Source organism: Panthera onca, chromosome C2 (assembly GCF_046562875.1).
Source record: "Panthera onca isolate mPanOnc1 chromosome C2, mPanOnc1 haplotype 2, whole genome shotgun sequence".
In the NCBI taxonomy this organism is placed as follows: domain Eukaryota; kingdom Metazoa; phylum Chordata; class Mammalia; order Carnivora; family Felidae; genus Panthera; species Panthera onca.
In genome coordinates this window covers 133232285-133249672 of record NC_138347.1, presented here as the reverse complement: position 1 = coordinate 133249672, position 17388 = coordinate 133232285, and the positions used below count along the sequence as shown (strand labels likewise).

Genomic DNA, 17388 nt, shown 5'->3' with positions numbered 1-17388 from the left:
CAGATTATATCTTGTATTTCACATTGTTCTGCCTTCTTTTGATAATCACAAGTTCTTAATTTTCACAGAGCCAAGTTTGACAACACTTTCCTTGCCTATTTTTCTTTGTTTAGAAAACTGTTTCCTGTATGGAGATCAAACAGGTATTCTCCTACATTTTCTTCTAAAAGTTTTGAAATTTTCCTTTTCACACGCAACTCTTTGGTTTACCTCGAATTCACTATTGTGTTCTGTGTGAGGGAGGAACCAAACCCAAAAAAATTTTCCCGTAAGTATATTGCATGTTCCATACTTTTCTCCCCAATCTGTAGTGCCAGCTCCATTATTGGTATAAAACATTCCTAACCATGCATGGGGCAAGTTCTGGGATCTGCTCTGTTCCGTTGGTTTCAATCTAAAAAATCTCTCTTTAGCTTCTTTCCAATTGTGCTTTAATCAGTGTGGGGAAGTCATACCATTATCCTCATTTGGCTGAGGATTTGGGGGGCTATCTGGTAACTGCATCTACCTCACAGCATTGGCGTGAAGATCTCACACAGGATATGACACACACATTGTTTAATAAAATGCCTGGCCCAGAGTAAACCCCTCAGTAAGCTGTACTTATCATTACCGTGATACCTTATAGTGTTCATAATTTACTTTCTTTAGTGTCAACAGTGGCTACATTCCTTAAAAAATAAATTTATTTTATTTTTATAATTTATTATAAAATTATCTGAGGATATTCAGGGAGGGGGCAGGCCATGTAGCATATACTGCCTGTTTTATGCCAACAAAATTAATTAAAAGAAAAGAGGAATTAAGTCATGAAAAAATATGTGTGTGTATCAGGAGGAAGGATATTAAAAGGAGAGGTGGGCTCTTTGGCCAATGATCAGCCCAGGCCAGATCTGAGAGTGTTTGAAAATTTCATCAAGATTTAAATTTAAGGCATCTTATGGATTGTGGTGATATTAAAATATGTCCACAAATTCTTTTTTTAATTTTTTTTCATTTTATTTATTTGAGAGAGAGAGACAGAGAGAGAGAGAGAGAGAGAGAGAGAGAGAATCTTAAGCAGGCTTCACGCTCAGCACGGAGCCCAGTGTAGGGCTCGATCCCACAACCCTGGGATCATGACCTGAACCAAAATCAAGAGTTAGACGCTCAACCGACTGAGCCACCCAGGTGCCCCTGTCCACAAATTCTTTAACATTCCTCTTCTCAAAAAGTGGAGCCTAAATCCCTTCCCTCAAGTGTGGGCTAGACTTAATGGCTTACTCCTACTAACTAATAGATTGTGCTGGAAGTGATATTTATGTGACTTCCAAGATCAGGATCCAAGGTGTATGGCTTCATTTTTGCCCTCTTTTGAATTATTCATAGTGGAGGAAACCAAGTGATATGCTGTGTGGACACTCAGGTAGTCCTAGGGAGAGGTCCATGTGGTGAGGAACTGAGGGAACCATCTTGGCAACAGATCATCCAGCCCCAGTCAAGCCTTGAGATGACTACAGTCCCAGCAAAATCTTGACTGCGACTTCATGACAGACCTTGAGTCAGAACCACTTAGCAAAGCTGCTTCCTAATTTCTCAGCCCCAGAAACTATTGAGATAATAAATGTTTGTTGTTTTAAGCCACTACGTTTTGAGTTAATCAGCAGTAGATAACTCATATATGGGTCTTCCATGGTTGATAACAAATAAAAAAAGTGATAAAAAATAAATAATTAAAACGTTAAAATTAAAAAATAAATTAATTTAAAAAATAAAATTCAAACAAGTTAATTTAAAAAATTAAAAAATAAAGAAAAAGAAGCTGAGGAGAAGACAGTGATGGATATGAGGAAATGACTTGATGTTTGTATCTGGATAATGACCAGGGTTGGTAGAGGTTTCCATAGTCCAGTGACATTTGCTTAAAAGTAGAAGAGGTACTATCCCATTTGTTAATTTGCTTATTTTAATGAGGAAGAATATTAAGATGAAGAACAGCATTTTAAGTACATGATGTGTCTTCACCTGTATCAATGAATAGCTCCGTTTTACAGATGAAGAAATATAGCTCAGAGTTACACAACCAGTAAGTGGAGAAGCCTGCCCAACTCCAGAGCCCATTCCCTTAAAATTTATGTTATACTGGAATCTTCTATGATACCATAGTCAGTCTTATTATAGAATATCTAATTTCTACCATCCGATTTCATAAACACTTGTTGAACACCCACAGTGTAAGCATCTCACTACCTATGTGATCCCAAATTAAATCTGGGCCTGTCCCTGCTCTTGAGTTGTACACAATCTCAACATAATATCTAAAAGCTGTGACCTTCTCGCCACTTCTGCTGGCACACCCTACCCGAAGGCATCATCCTTCCTCACCTACACCCCTACAAATAGCCTTCCCTAACTGGTTGCCTTGCTGTATTCCTGCCCTGCTCCCTCTGTTCTCCACGTGTCCAAAATGATCTTGTCAAAATACCATTTCAGTCATGACACTCGCCTGTTAATACCCACCAATGGCTTTCCACCGAATAAAATCCAATCCCTTCACCACAACCTGCACAACTCCACAGAGTCTAGTCTCTGCCTGTCCCTGATCCCTCTTTCTTTCCCAGTGGCCTCATTTTCCAGCCACATAGGCCACTTCTCCAGTCCTCAGTCCTGTCGGGCCTCCTTCTTCCTGGAAAACTTGTCCTGCTCTTCCCATACTTCCGATCTCAGTTTAAATGTCACCTCCTCAAGGGAGATTTCTCAGACTGCCCCCTTACTCTACCCACCTTCTGTCTCCCAGCACATCATGGGTTTCCTTACAGCAATTATCACAATATTATGCACTAATACATTTGCTTATTTTTCTATTTTCCCCACTGGAATGTAAACCTCTTGAAGGCCAAAGCCATGTATATCAAGATCACACTTTTTTATGTCCAACCTAGTTCTGTGCCTGCATAGTGTGGATGCTGAATAACTATTTATTGAATGAATCAACTGATCAGCTGAGGGGGGGAGAAAACCAGCAAATAATTATAATATAGGTGTCAATCATAATGGTTACCATTTCTCAAATGCTCCTGATGAGCCAGGCAATGTATTCATACACTTAAAATCTTGTTTTGTTGAGTTCTTATATTGTTCCAAGTCCTTACAAATACCATTTTTTATTTCCACAAGAACTCTGCAGAGCAAATACTATCATCTTCATTATTACAGATGAGGAAACTGAGGCTGTACACAATTTATAACATAGTTTATGGAAGGCCACTAGACAAGAAAGTGGAAAAGTCAAGATGTAACAGAATAGTCTTGCTACCAAGACTACACCTTTGCCTTTTTAAAAATATGTTTATTTATTTTTGAGAGAGAGAGCGTGAGCAGGGAAGGGGCAGAAAGAAAGGGGGAGGCAGGGTCCCAGGAGGGTTCTGTGCTGACAGTGGTGAGCCTGAAGCGGGGCTCAAACTCACAAAACATGAGATCATGACCTGAGCCAAAGTGAGACACTCAACTGAGTGAGCCACCCAGGTACCCCTACATCTCTGCCTTATATCACATCATGTCTCTAAAACTTGGTACGTCACACAAAACATGAGTTAAGTGCAAATCCTTGTATCACCATCACCCTATTCTAACCAATGAAGAACCAGTTATAACCAGGGATGTACCAAGTGCTATAGAACTCCCTGCACTTACTTAATAAAATATAATTGTATACATTAACGCGTTTACGTATATGAAGTGCTTAGCTTCATGCCAGGCACAAAATAGTCACTCAAGAAACGGTTGCTCTACCTGGGAGGTTGACTCTCAAGGTGGTTAAGGGCATGGACTTTGGAGCCAGGCTAAATCTGAATTTGAATCTGGTCTCTTCAACTTACTAGTTACATGACCTCGGGTAAGTTCGCTCACACTTCACACCTCGATATCTTCTTAGGTTTGCTGTAAGATTAAATGCATTTCAAATGCTTGGCACAGTACCTGGCACATGATAAACAGCTAACAATCAATAATTTTCATTGTGTTGGCTATTGAAGCATCACAGAAAAAGTGTTTAACTCTCCTCAGAGCAGCTGCATGCTGTGTTACCTGATGTTAGCACCTTTGCATTTCAGGGGGCTGTGCAAGCATGGAGCCCATCAATGCTGCCCCATTTATTTGGTCATATGGCTGACCCTGTCTTCTTTCAGACTGTTTCCTGATAATGTGGAGTATTTGGAATTCTTAACTTGTGGTTATTGTTTACCAAATGAAACAAATATATATATATATATATATATATATATATATATATATATATACACACATATACACACATATATACACACATATATATGTGTGTGTGTGTGTGTATATATATATATATATATATATATATATATATGTTGAAGCAAGAGAAAACTGACCTCTCACATCAGTTCTTCCTAGCTGTGCATGCTTGGGGTTGGTTAAGTGACTTTTCTGAGTTTCTGTTTCTTCATCTATAAAATGAATACAGTAAAACTTACTTGCTAGATTATTAGGATTATTTGAATGTATATGAGTCATGTGGGACAGTGAATTGTGCATAGTAGGTCCTCAATCCATAGCAAATAAACTCATTTGCTGATCCAGAGACCCAGACCCTAAGTTAGGTGTCAAAACTAAAAAAGAAAAAAAAGGTATCTTTCTGCATCATAGATTCTAACACATGGATTATAAAATGATAATTTCATTTGGATCACATGGTGGTATTGCTGTTGCCAACATTTAAATATTGGCAGATACATTAATACCGTTGGATAACTTCCATCGTCCTCAAGGTATGTTTTCACTAGAAGCATTGGAAGAGACAGTAGGTGTTGTCTCCCATAAATTAAACACTATGTTAATAATTCATTAATTTATGATGAAAAACATTAACTTTAGGAAGCAGGACTCAAGCCTTCTCTAATCAACACATTCTCTTCCGGGAGGAGATGTACATGGATGGCCAGATTGTAGACAGAGGATTCCTTGGTGAAGAGCAAATCAGAATATGGGGTGTGTTCAACAATCCCAATGGCCAGTGACATCAATCCATAATGAATTCATCCAATAATTCCCTCCAAGGGGAACTACAGGAAAGAGCTCCAAGGGGCAATTACCTGAGTCTACGCTCTCTAATGGACAGCCCTGGAGAACACCATTGACTTGTTATTCTTTTGCACACTTGACTCTTCTTTGGTTGCGCTCCATGCAGACATAGTTCAGTTCAAGCCCTCCTATGTAATAAAATTGATAAGTGTAGTGTGTTAGCAGAATACTTTTTTAAGTAAATAGGGGAAAAGTTCACTGGAAAAAAATGAGGGAATTATAAGAAAAGAATGCATTCAACATTTTATTCCAAAATTTAAACGCACCTTTGTATGTCAATCTTTTGATCTAGGACTAAGACCGATTCTTTAAAATTTACCTCATTTCCCTTGCATAAAGCCCACCTACAAGGAGTCATCTACAATTTCCTTTTAGGTTTTTTTAAAGTGGAGGAAGAACATAAAGGTCCCTATGAAGCAATCTGAGGGCAGAATACTTCTAGATTTTTACAATTTCAACCCAAAGTTGTCTCATTTACGTATCATTCAATGGCAACTTTAATAAAAAGCACCTTGGCCAAGTTTTTCACAGCACCTAACTTAATTTTCATCAGTACAAGAACTCATCATTTTTTTTTTTTTGCACTCATTATTTCACAGATTAACATAGTATTTTATTTAAGTATATAATTACAAAAGGCACAACTGGCATAAAACAGGTTTGGGAACAAACCCAACTGAGTCTAGGAAAGTCTATAATGTTATTAGGAGATATACATCAGACTGGACTTCCAGCCAGAAGTTTTTAGTGAGATGTGGGCATTCATCAGAATGTCTTACAGAGAAAACAGCACATCAGCTAACCTAGCTAGTCTGTTCAGTGGGAGTCAGTTAAAAAAATACAATCTAGAAGCTTTTTTTTCAGATCATGGCTTATATAACTGGTTGGATCCATGCTCTCTTAGATACAATTACAATCCTCTCTTGCCTCCCTGAGAATACAGCCACCCACTATTTAGCCACCCAATGAGTGATTATTAAGTCAGGAAGATTCCCTTCTCATTTATCGCAAGCTCATTTTGTAGCTCCAAGTTTGGAACTTACCTTGCTATAGCCACTGTGTGATACTTCCAGGATCTGTTATAAGGATCAAATGTGAGGGGTGCCTGAGTGGCTCAGGTGGTTAAGTGGCCAACTTTGGCTCAGGTCATGATCTCGAGGTTCACAAGTTCAAGCCCTGCATTGGGCTCTGTGCTGACAGCTCAGAGCCTGGAGCCTGCTTCGGATTCTGTGTCTCCCTCTCTCTCTGCCCCTCCTTTGCTTGTGCTCTGTCTCTCTCACTCTGGAAAATAAATAATAAAACATTTTTTTTAAAATGTTAAAAAAAAAAAAAGAAACTGTATCTGTGAGAACACTTTGTTAACTCAAAAGCCTTAATCTAAAGGCTGTCATTCATTCTGTGTGCATTTATCAAACCATCCTGTTAGATTGTGGGTTCCATGAGGATAGGAAAAAAACCATTCCATACAAAGCCAGCAGAGTACTGACCACGCAGTGAGGACCAAGATTACTTGGGAATTGATATTCTATGGGCATATGTAAATCATCCTCGTTGTTCTTATCTGCCAGGTACAAGCATATGCTGGAAAGAGGATCCCGTCAATTCTGCCCATCCCATAAGTACTAGAACATTGTCAATGATCAAGAAAATAATGAATTTTACAGGATCCTTCACTCCAGAAGGAATCAGCTGGTGGCAGCTCCTCGGAATTATCTGGGATGACAAAGGAGATTGACAAGGAAGATGAGCAGGTGGTTTTGTCTGAAAGGAGTGGCACTTTCACATAAAACCACAGCTCAATTTTTTTTGACATTTTTCTTTGCTCTCTTCCTATGCTATAAAAAGTCTGTTTTGAAATCATTGAATGTATTTTTTTACAGGCAAAGTTTCTGTTTTTTCAGGAAGGATAACCACCTACCATTACTGATTTATTTCTTCCTGGTCATTGGTGATATCTTTGTGGTATTTTTCTTTTTCGTGTTTTTTTCTTTCTTTCCTTTTTTTTTTTTTTTTTTTTTTTGCAAAGATGGTGGGTGGCAATAGAAGAGTATAAAGAAGTGTCTGTTACAGAGAAAAAGCATCTGAGTTCTTGATGTCCCAAAGCCAGAGCAAGTCTTCTAAGCTCAAATATTCTATAACAATCATTCTTAAACTTTAACCTGCATCAGAATCTCCTGGAGGGCTTGTTAAACAGATTACTGGACTCCGCCTCCAGGGTTTCTGATTCAGTAGGTCTAGGATGAGGCCCCAAGAATTTACATTTCCAACAAGTCCCCAGCTGATGCTGACACTATAGGTCTGGGACCATACATTGAGCACCACTGCCCTAGCCCTAGAATGCTAGTTCAGTTACCATATATTGAACACCTACAATGGGCTAGGCTCTGTGCTGGGGATACCAAGATGGGTGAGACTCATCTCATGCCCTTGAGGAGTCAAAGGCATGGAGCAAAAAATAGACATAGACATGAATTCATTTACTCATTGAGCACTGTTAAGGGAATACAGCATCAAAGTTCTTTCTCTGGGCCTCAGTTTCCCTCCTCACATCCCAGGCTTCTGGTGTACCATCCCACTGCTCTTTTCGACACTAGCTCTTCCCCTCTCTGACTGGGTGACCAGGGTAGAGAACCGGCTCCAGAAGGTCACAGATGAAAAGGAACCTTGGGTTCTTGAGGAGTGGGTAGAGAAGACAGGGGCTGGTTTCTTTTTATTAGTATGTCCGTGAAGCTCCCTTCTGGGCCAAGAGAGCACTGAGGAAGGAGCCAGAGGGGCCTGGACATAGGTCAGCAGCACTTTGGTGTGGAAGGCAGAGTGAGCATGTCAGAAATTATCCCCTCACCCAATCTCTACCCTTGAAATCCTTATTTCTTCATGTCCAAATGTCACCCTTAATTTAAACCTTGGCTTAGATGCCATCGTGTGTGCAAAGCCTTTCTTGGCCCTCTATCCTTCACTGTCTCCACTGAACCTGCTTCCCTCACTGTGAATAATTACAGGATTTTATTCTTGCCTCTTCTGGGGCAGCTGCTTCCTCCTGCCGTTTAGAATAGCCCAGTCTTTTCTCTCTTGCTGACCATGAATTCCATCTTTTCTTAGAATTCTCCATTGCACGTGGTGCCAGGCCTCACACAGCATTCAACACACATCAGAATGTGGAATGAATCAGAATGTGGAATGAGGAATGAATAAACTAAGAGTTCATGCTACAGAAATCACTTCAATCCCAAAACCCACAATGTGAAGCAAAAGAGAGCGGAAGGGAAGTGGGGATGGAAGGAAATGGGAAATGGAGTAGGTAGGCTGACCAGTTCCAGAATTTGGCTAGGGACTGGGCTGAAGAGATTATAGGCCTTGCCAGAGATTATGATTTAGTGGAGGATCACGGGAGCTCCAGGGTTCACGTATTCACTCAGTTATTTGCTTAGTGTTTCCTTTCTTTAGTGTTCCCAGTGTAACCAGGCTCCCTTGGGCAGCACCTGCTCTCACCCTGAACCTCCTGGAAACAGAACTCACCATTTGATGTGTCCCTCAAGACAGATCCACAATGCACTCACAGAAGAGACAATTTACTGAAGGTTTTGTTGGAGAGAATGGGGAGAGGATTGACCTCACACACCACAACACAAGACTTCTTCAATTCCTAAGGGGTATCTTGGTTCCCTTCCAAATCCTCTTCTAGTCAGCTCCTTCGCTGCTCCCTGCTTCCTTCCCCAGACAGCCTCCAAAGCCCTGTTTGCTGCCCTGAGCACTTCAGATCTTCTCAGATATAATACTTCACTCTGCAAAATGGAAGCCTAAGAGTTAGCCAACCACAATAACCTATGGCTCCTGAACAAGTCCCTCGGAGGCCCCAGAACAGCCCTCTTGCACACTCAGTCTACACAGATGTACGAACTCTTATTACCCAGCCTCCATACTGCTCCCCACTCAGTGAGCATGCCCTTATGGAGTCCCCTCCCAAACGCATTAGAGCTGGCCTGTGTGACAAATAGAATTTGGTGTTAGTAGATTGTGTGACTGCTGGATTAGAGCAAAATGGCCTCCAAACCTCTACTTTATTCTTCCAGATTACCTGCTCCTAGTGCCTTGAACTGCATGTAAGATGCACATCTATCCTGAGGCCACGAGCTGGAAGTACCACATGAGAAATCTCATAGAGAGTCTTGGCTCTGTGCAAAGAGAGACTGAAATGCCCAGCCAGCCCTCAGCAGATCCAGCCCCAGCCATTTGAGTCACTCCAGCTGGGGGCCCAGATGTGGCATGGAGCGGAGACAAGCTCTGTCCAAATTGCAGATTCCTGATAGACTCCTGTTACTTTAGGCCAGTAACTGTGGGGATGATCTGTTATATGGCAACAGATAACAAGGTAAGTGCTTTTATTACTTTTATTTTATAGAGGAGAAAAATGCGGGTCAGAGAAGTGAAGTAACTTACCCAGTAAGTGGTGGTGTCTAGATTTGGATGCAAGCAATCTGGCTTCTAAGTCTGTTCTCACAACGTCAAAGGCTTTACATAAACCCAGAACCTTCTTCAACATTCAAATGTTGAAGGTGTGGACCTCACAGACTGTTGTTCTTTATGGGGCCATGATGCTCCAGGCACCGTGATGTAACTTCTGGCTCACCACTGCCTCTCTCAGTCTGTAAGTTCTTGTTCTCCGTCAGCCAGGCATGGCATACACTCAGTTTCACACCAGAGCAATTCAAATTCCTGAAAACCAGCTTACACATCCAGCAAATCCACTCTCAAGCACATCAGGACGTTCCTGTTGGCCAGTCTTCCATTTTCCTCATAGCAGGGGAGCCTCTTTGGAAAAAGAACTTGGGGTCGGAAAACTCAGAGCCAAGGGAGTAAATGATGCACGATAGGGAAGTTCAGCCCAACATGTGGAACTGCAGTGGGGAGGAGGTAGGGGGTCTGCCTAGTGTCTGGGTTGTGAGGTAAACAACTGATGTGGTCATGTGCTGGCTATTCTCTGCCTGGCCCTGCTCTCCTGCGTGCACTCTCCCCCTTCCTCTGCCCTGCTCTGCGCTCAGGGAAACTGATCCCAGGGGACTGCATCAGCTGGGCTCCCTTGTCAGGTGGATACTGATCGTACTCAGCAATGAGAGGCACTGGCCGGAGACTGGAAAGTGGGAGGAGAGAGGATTCAGCTCTGCACCGTATTTGTGGCCTTGGCTGCACCCCTCCACAGACACAGCTCCTCAATGGCTCCAGCTCATACGAGCTCTGGTAAGACCGCCTTTTTGCCCCTTTCTCCTTCCAAGCCTAAAAGGGTGGTAACATCTTCCCGTCAGTCTCTGGATGCCTCAACATCCTGTTTGTTCCCTTGACCTGAACACACCTTTGTAAGCAGATCCCTCCTGAAAGTCTCCTCGGTTGTACCATCTGGGTGAAGTTGATTTCAGCTGAGACTCTGATTCAGGTGCCCAGGTGTGCACATGGGCTGAGCAAGGTGAGTCAGAAGAAGTAAGGGGCAGATTGGGGTGGGAGTGTTTGGGAGCTGGCCCTGCACCAAAGTATAAATGTCAGATACTCTCAGACATAGTGCTGGCTGGGCCCAACAGATGCTTCGAAGAGCACTTATTTACCATCCACCCATTTGGGGAGCCTGGCAAAGCCCTTCCTTCTATAGGAGAATGATAATCCAAGCCTCCTATGGTCTTCACTGTGGCCAGCCAGGACACCATTACTCCAGGACAGAGCTGGAGAAACCCCCATATATGCTTTTGCTTTTGTTTTTGCAAACATTGCAACATTCCCTTTCTAGCATGAACCTAGATGCACCTCTGCCTCAGTTCAGACCTTGGCTCTACCCCTTGGTACCTGTGTGACGTTGAATAAATAGGTAATCCCTCTGGGCCTCTGTGTTCTCATCTGTAAAATGAGGGATAATAATGGGTTTGGGGCAAGGACTAAATGACCTACTACATATACAGCTCTTAGCACAGCACCTGACACCAGCCAGTGCTCAAAATTGTTACTATCTGCACCGCTTACGTAGCCACGCGACCCTAGGCAGTTCACTTCACCTTTCTGTGCCTCCATTTCCTCCTTGATCAACTGGAGAAGTAACACAGACCTCCTGCATTACAAGGAGATCAAAATGAAGAAAATGTCAATGAAAGCATTCTAGAAGCTCTAAGCATCTTATGAATACAAGGCCTGTTTAAAAAAAAAATGTAATAATAATTACCACAATTGAAAAACTAGCGGGGGCCCTAAAGACATGTTTCAGTAAGTCTTCATGCCATTATCCATAATGAGATGGAGAAGGAATTTAATAATAAGACCCATGAGAAGGTCTCAGGTAAAGAACAAATCATGAAAGAAAGAAAGAAAGAAAGAAAGAAAGAAAGAAAGAAAGAAAGAAAGAAAAGGTTAAGAAAACTTCTGAGAAATGGATTTGGTTTCATTTCTAAGCCTACCCATTTAAACGCACCTCCTGAAAAGGAATTTCTACCACAATATATTTTCCAAATTCACTGATCATTAAGCCACGTATGAACAATGACTAAAACACACAGGATCAGATGCATTGAAATGAGTGAGTCCCCCCAGGAAAACACCTAGAGGAGTTCCCCCACCTCCCCAGGCATCCAGAGTGGACCACTCCCCTCCTCAGGGCAGGACACCTCCCTGCCCACGCCCAGCCGGGAAGACAGCCACAGGCCAGGGCCCAGGGCCCGGAGCCATGACTGTGTTTTTGGGAAATTAGACTCTCAAACCAGACTACTTTTGTTTTCTTGCCTCTCGTGATCTGCCTTTCCCTTCATGATAATGAAAGCATTGACTTTGTGGTAAGGGTTTTAACATCTCCAGACTCAGAGTATGGTCTGTGGACCAGCAGTACCAGCATCACCAGGAGCTCGTTAGAAGTCTACAATCTTAGGCCCCACCTCAGCCCTGTTGAATCAGAATCTGCATTTTAACATGATCCTCAGGTGATTCGTAGGCTCATTAAAGTTTGAGAAGCACTGTTTTAATCTTTCTGAGCCTCATACTTATCTTGCAAGGTTATTGTGAGGATTAAATATGTTCAAAGTGGCTGGCAAGAACTAAGTGCTAAATACATTTTTATCCTCTTCTTTACCCGGCACCCTGCACTGCCTCTGTGCCCGGTCTCCATCTGCCTGAGCCCTTCTTCTTGGCCTGGGCTTCTGAAAGCTGACCTTAACTTGCTTACTCAGACCCTGCCACTTGGCCAGTGCCCCAGACTGACCTCAACTCTTTCCTTGGAGTCCCTGGCAGACTCACTGGGGCCTGTTGCTATACTTTTCAGCACTCCCTGCTGACCTAGACTGTCCTAGACTTATCCTTGCTCTCCCCAAGCCCCACCTCTCTTGGCCCATCGCTGCCTTTGGACACCAAAAACTCTACAACAGCACGTATTTTAGTCACGCTGCCATTGCTCAAAATGGCCTTGGAACTGCTCCTTGGAATTTGCCTTTGCAACCTCACACGGTGCCTGGCCCAGCAGAGTCACTAACTAAATATTCCTTAGAGGAATGAATGAAGAACAAGCCTTCATACTGGGCCACAGGGTTTGTATCTCCTTTTGGGGATTCAGTTTCTTTGCTTTTCCTTTTTCCCACTTTTCTTTGCCATCTCAAAAGTGTGATGCAGAAGGCTGAGATTCAATGTTGACCCAGAAAGAAAGAACCAATGAGAATGCCTGACTTGTTACGATTCTAGACCTCAATTCTCTATGCAAGGGAGCCCCTGTGGCCCCCAGGGTCCAGCCCTGCTCACTATGATAACATGCTGGGGCTTGAGGCCAAATTGCCAGAAAGTACTGTCAGGTCCTGGCCTGGCCTTCTGTGCTTAGGTGGCTATGGGCTATCGGTATCCTGTCCAAATCTCCTTCACTGGCTAGTACGCACGTCACCCAGCTGCTGCAAGTGCTAGGGCCTGAAGCTCCCACCTGTGACCTTCTTTGGACAATTGCTATTGAATGAGCCACCTCACCTAGAAAATTAGGATATATGTCATCCTCACTCTCACCCCAAGGAACCAATGACTGAAGGATATAGGGGTATAAAAGCCAGCACCTTTGTCTCCAGGTGAGAGAACTCTGTAGTGCAGCTCACATTGCAGAGCTCCCACAGATCAGGCCAAGGCTAGAATTTACCTGAGACCACATCCCCGACCAGCTCATTCCTCTGCTTCCTTTACTCCTTTACAAGTTTCCTTCTAGGGCATCCCTCAATAAACTGTGTGCACCTGAAACTCTTTGTCAGGCTCTGGTTCCAGGAAAACTGGCCGAAAACAGCGCTTTTGGGATTGAGTGGCAGAACAAGGTTTCTGTGTTCAGGATCCTGAGGGCTCAGCAGACACCATCTCGACACCAGCCCGACATGACTTATACTGGCATCTCCCGCCCACTCCCATCAGCCCCTGGAGGCCCCAGAGCCAACTCTAAGAGAGAGCGATGAGAATCTAGAGCCGTGTTGTCCAAAATGGTAGCCACTAGCTACAGGTGACTGCTGAACATTTGAAATGTGGCTCATGCAATTAAAAAGCCGGATAGTTAATTTCACTTTATTTTAATTTAAAAAATTGGTATTCGGGGTGCCGGGGTGGCTCAGTCGGTTGAGCTTCCGACTTCGGCTCAGGTCATGATCTCGTGGTCTCTGAGTTCAAGCCCCGCATCGGGCTCTGTGCTGGCAGCTCAGAGCCTGGAGACTGTTTCTGTGCTGACAGCTCAGAGCCTGGAGCCTGCTTTGGATTCTGTGTCTCCCTCTCTCTCTGCCCTTCCCCCGCTCATGCTCTGTCTCTCTCTCTCTCTCTCTGTCAAAAATAAAAATAAACATTAAAAAAAATTTTTTTAAATAAAAAAATTAAAAAAACAAAAAATTGGTACTCAATTCAGTTATTAGGAAACTATTAAGCATATTTGTAACAACTTGGGTGTGTAAATCTACATCTTTGCAGGTTGCAAATCTTTTTTAAAAAAATTTACATCCAAGTTAATTAGCATAGAGTGCAATAATGATTTCAGTAGAATCCAGTGATTCATCTCCCACATATAACATCCAGTGCTCATCCCAACAAGTGTCCTCCCTAATGCCCCTTGCCCATTTAGCCCATCCCCCCACCCACCTCCCCTCCTGCGACCCTCAATTTGTTCTCTGTATTTAAGAGTCTCATATCTTGCCACCCTCCCTGTTTTTATATTATTTTTGCTTCCCTTCCCTTATGTTCATCTGTTTTGTATCTTAAATTCCACATATGAGGGAAGTCACATGACATTTGTCTTTCTCTGACTAATTTTGCTTAGGATAATGCCCTCTAGTTCCATCCACATGGTTGCAAATGGCAAGATTTCATTATTTTTGATTGCCGAGTAATACTCCATTATATATATATATGTATATGTATACATATACATATATATATATAATTTATCCATTAATTTGTCGATAGACATTTGGGCTCTTTCCATACTTTGGCTGTTGTTGATAGTGCTGCTATAAGCATTGGGGTGCATGTGCCCCTTCGAAACAGCACACCGGGATCCTTTGGATAAATTTCAGGTTGCAAATCTTATGAAATCCAAATACAGTTCAAGGATTTTTCCAATGGAAATTTAGCATCCAAATTGAGAGGTGCTGTATGTATTAAAAAGGTACACCAGATTCTAGAGATCTAGTATTAAAAGATAACATAAAAGATACCATTAATATTTTTATTTATTTTTTAATTAAAAAATGTTTATTTATTTATTTTTGAGAGAGTTGGGAAGGGGCGGGGGAGGGGGGGAGCGGAGAGAGAGAATCCCAAGCAGGCTCTGAGCTGTTAGCTCAGAGCCCAATGTAGGGCTTGATCTCACAAACCCTGGGGTCATGACCTGAGCCAAAATCAAGAGTAGGATGCCTGACCGACTGAGCCACCCAGGCACCCCTCATTAATATTTTTAATATTGGTTACATGTTAAAATAATATTTTATTTACTTTGTTAAATAAAATGTTATTAGTATTTAAACTATGGCTTTGAAAAATGTTTAATTATGTACATAATAAGAATATGTACTAATTACATGTGTAATAAGAATTAAATGCAAGGACCAGGCAGGGTACTGGAGTCCAGACTGAAATGTGACCAAAAAGGACTTAGAGATACTGAGCCCTAGAGATGTTAAGATAAAACAGTTGCTCATATATCCTCTCAGGCAACTCCCATGTCTCAAGTGGGGTTCCCCAGAAACAGACATTGATATGAGGATTAATGTGCAAAGGAATTATTGCCAAAAAGCTGGTAGGAAGTGGAGGACAGGATAGGGAAACAGGGAAAACCGGGAATGATTTCAGCAGTCTGCAGAGGGCAGCTTAAGCTTCACCCAGATGGCAAATTCTGGAGTATAAGTTATACTTCAGAGGTTGTCTCAACTCCAGGTGAGGGAGGCTGGTTTTCAAAGCCCCCCACCAATCAGTCCCTTGTCAAAGGACTCAGCAGGAGACCTAAACTCCTGGGTACCTCCTACTTGTGATCCTAGGCAAAGCAGCTCTAGCAGCCCAAAGAGAGTTCTAAGAAAAAGAGTTACATGTACAGACTATTGAAGGCAAAAGCACGCTGAAGCCAGGGGAGGAGTGACCAGACATAGTAAAGAAATTTAAGGATTCTGGGTAGTGCATCAACAGCCTCCACTGTACTCCATCTTGGAAGGTCACCTGCGTACAACTCTTCCCTGCAGCCTGAAGAGTGTAGCTGGATCAGCAACCTTATGTGCTCTCTTCAATTCACCTTCTGGTTTTCAGACTGTTCTTACAGAGTTTCCTTTTGGGTCACTATAAATCCAGGAGAGCCCAGCTGGTAAGGGCTCCATACCCTCTACCTGGCTAAAAATGAAGCAGTTCTACTTTTATTTTCTCCTATGTATTGTGTTTCCAAGGATGATTTTGCTTAACCAGAGGTCTCCACAGCTAAAAGAAAGCCTTGAAAACTACAGTGATAGGCCGTGGTCAAAATAAGTGTATTACTTTTTTTTTTTTTTATCACTGGATAACAAATCGCCCAAAACTTAGAAGCTCAAAATAACATACATTTTTTTCTCACAGTCTCTGTAGGTCAGAAGTCCAAGCACAGCTAAGCTCAGAGTCTCATAAGGCTGCCATCTAGGTATTGACAGAGGCTGTGGTCTCATCAGAGGCTTGACTAGGGAAGGATCTGATTCCAAGCTCCTTCAGGCTGTTGGCAGAATTGATCTCCTTGTAACTGTAGGACTAGGGCCTGTTTTCTTGCTGACTGTCAGCAAATATGGGCCACCCAAAGTTTCTTGCCAGGTGGGCCCCTCCATAGGCCCTCTTGTGACAAGGCAGCTTACTCCTTCAAGGCATAATGAAGTCTCTCTAGTCTATGCTAGCAAGATAGAGCTATATATGTATATAATAACATAATCATGAGTGATATATAACAACATAATCATGAAAGTGACACCCTTGCCATGTTCTAGGGTGAGTTCCTAGTCCTACCCACACTCAAAGGGAGGACATGATACAGGACATAAAAATGGGGCCATACTAGTGTCTGTCCACCACACTGGTTATAGAGGAATGATGTTTAATTGGAGGCTTCTTGGTAAAAGCCTTGCCATGTAAGAGAAAGAATTGCTATATTTCTAATTCTTCCATTCATACCAACCTGGTCTTAAGCAAGCAAGCAAGGTCTTTCTTGTGCAGACCCTAAATGATTTTGATCTATTGTCTTGCTTTCTGACCTCTCATATCTGTGTGCATTTTGACAACACATTTTCAACCAGTATCTCTAGACCACGGGTGCAGTCTTGGGCTTGCCCTGGCTAGTTACATAGCCCTATCTCTGCATTCTTACAGCTGTTGCCTCTGGTCCCACACCTAATAGTCTTTTTTTTTTTTTTTTTTTTTTTCCACTTAATTTCCTGCCTTGGTTTTCATATATTCAATCAAAACTGTCACATGGGAAAAAGCTACAGCTCACTGGATCAAACAAAACACATTATAATAATTAAAAAGCAAATCTTGGTTAAATTTCCTCAGATAAGAAGGAGTTACTTTAGATTAACTGTACTTGACTACCTTGATAAATTTGACATCATTTAGATTTTTAGTTTAGCCTTATGGTAATTTTTAAACAACATCTGTAGGATACCAGCTTCAGGGAATTTGGCCGGCATTACTAAAAGTCACATTTTGCTGAAAGCTTGTTGAATTTAGAGCTCACATTTTATGTAAAATTTGAAGACTTTGATGCTTAATACCTCCAATTTATTACCTCTCTGAGGTCTTAAAGTGTCATTATACTTTATTTCACCAATG

At 42.2% G+C, this 17388-nt stretch overlaps 1 long non-coding RNA gene across 3 annotated transcripts in view; it reads right to left on the bottom strand.

The window, feature by feature from the left end:
• The window catches only part of LOC144612788 (uncharacterized), a 76314-nt gene that overhangs the window by 31853 nt on the left and 27073 nt on the right, over nt 1-17388 (bottom strand). For 2 of the 3 annotated variants that reach the window (XR_013549867.1, XR_013549863.1), the window contains one exon: nt 14848-16282. This is a non-coding gene — a long non-coding RNA (uncharacterized LOC144612788). Of the gene's footprint in view, nt 4458-5102; nt 5220-6134; nt 6365-8603; nt 8874-14847; nt 16283-17388 lie in introns of those variants that run through there. The other variant, XR_013549866.1, reaches the window with a different exon arrangement.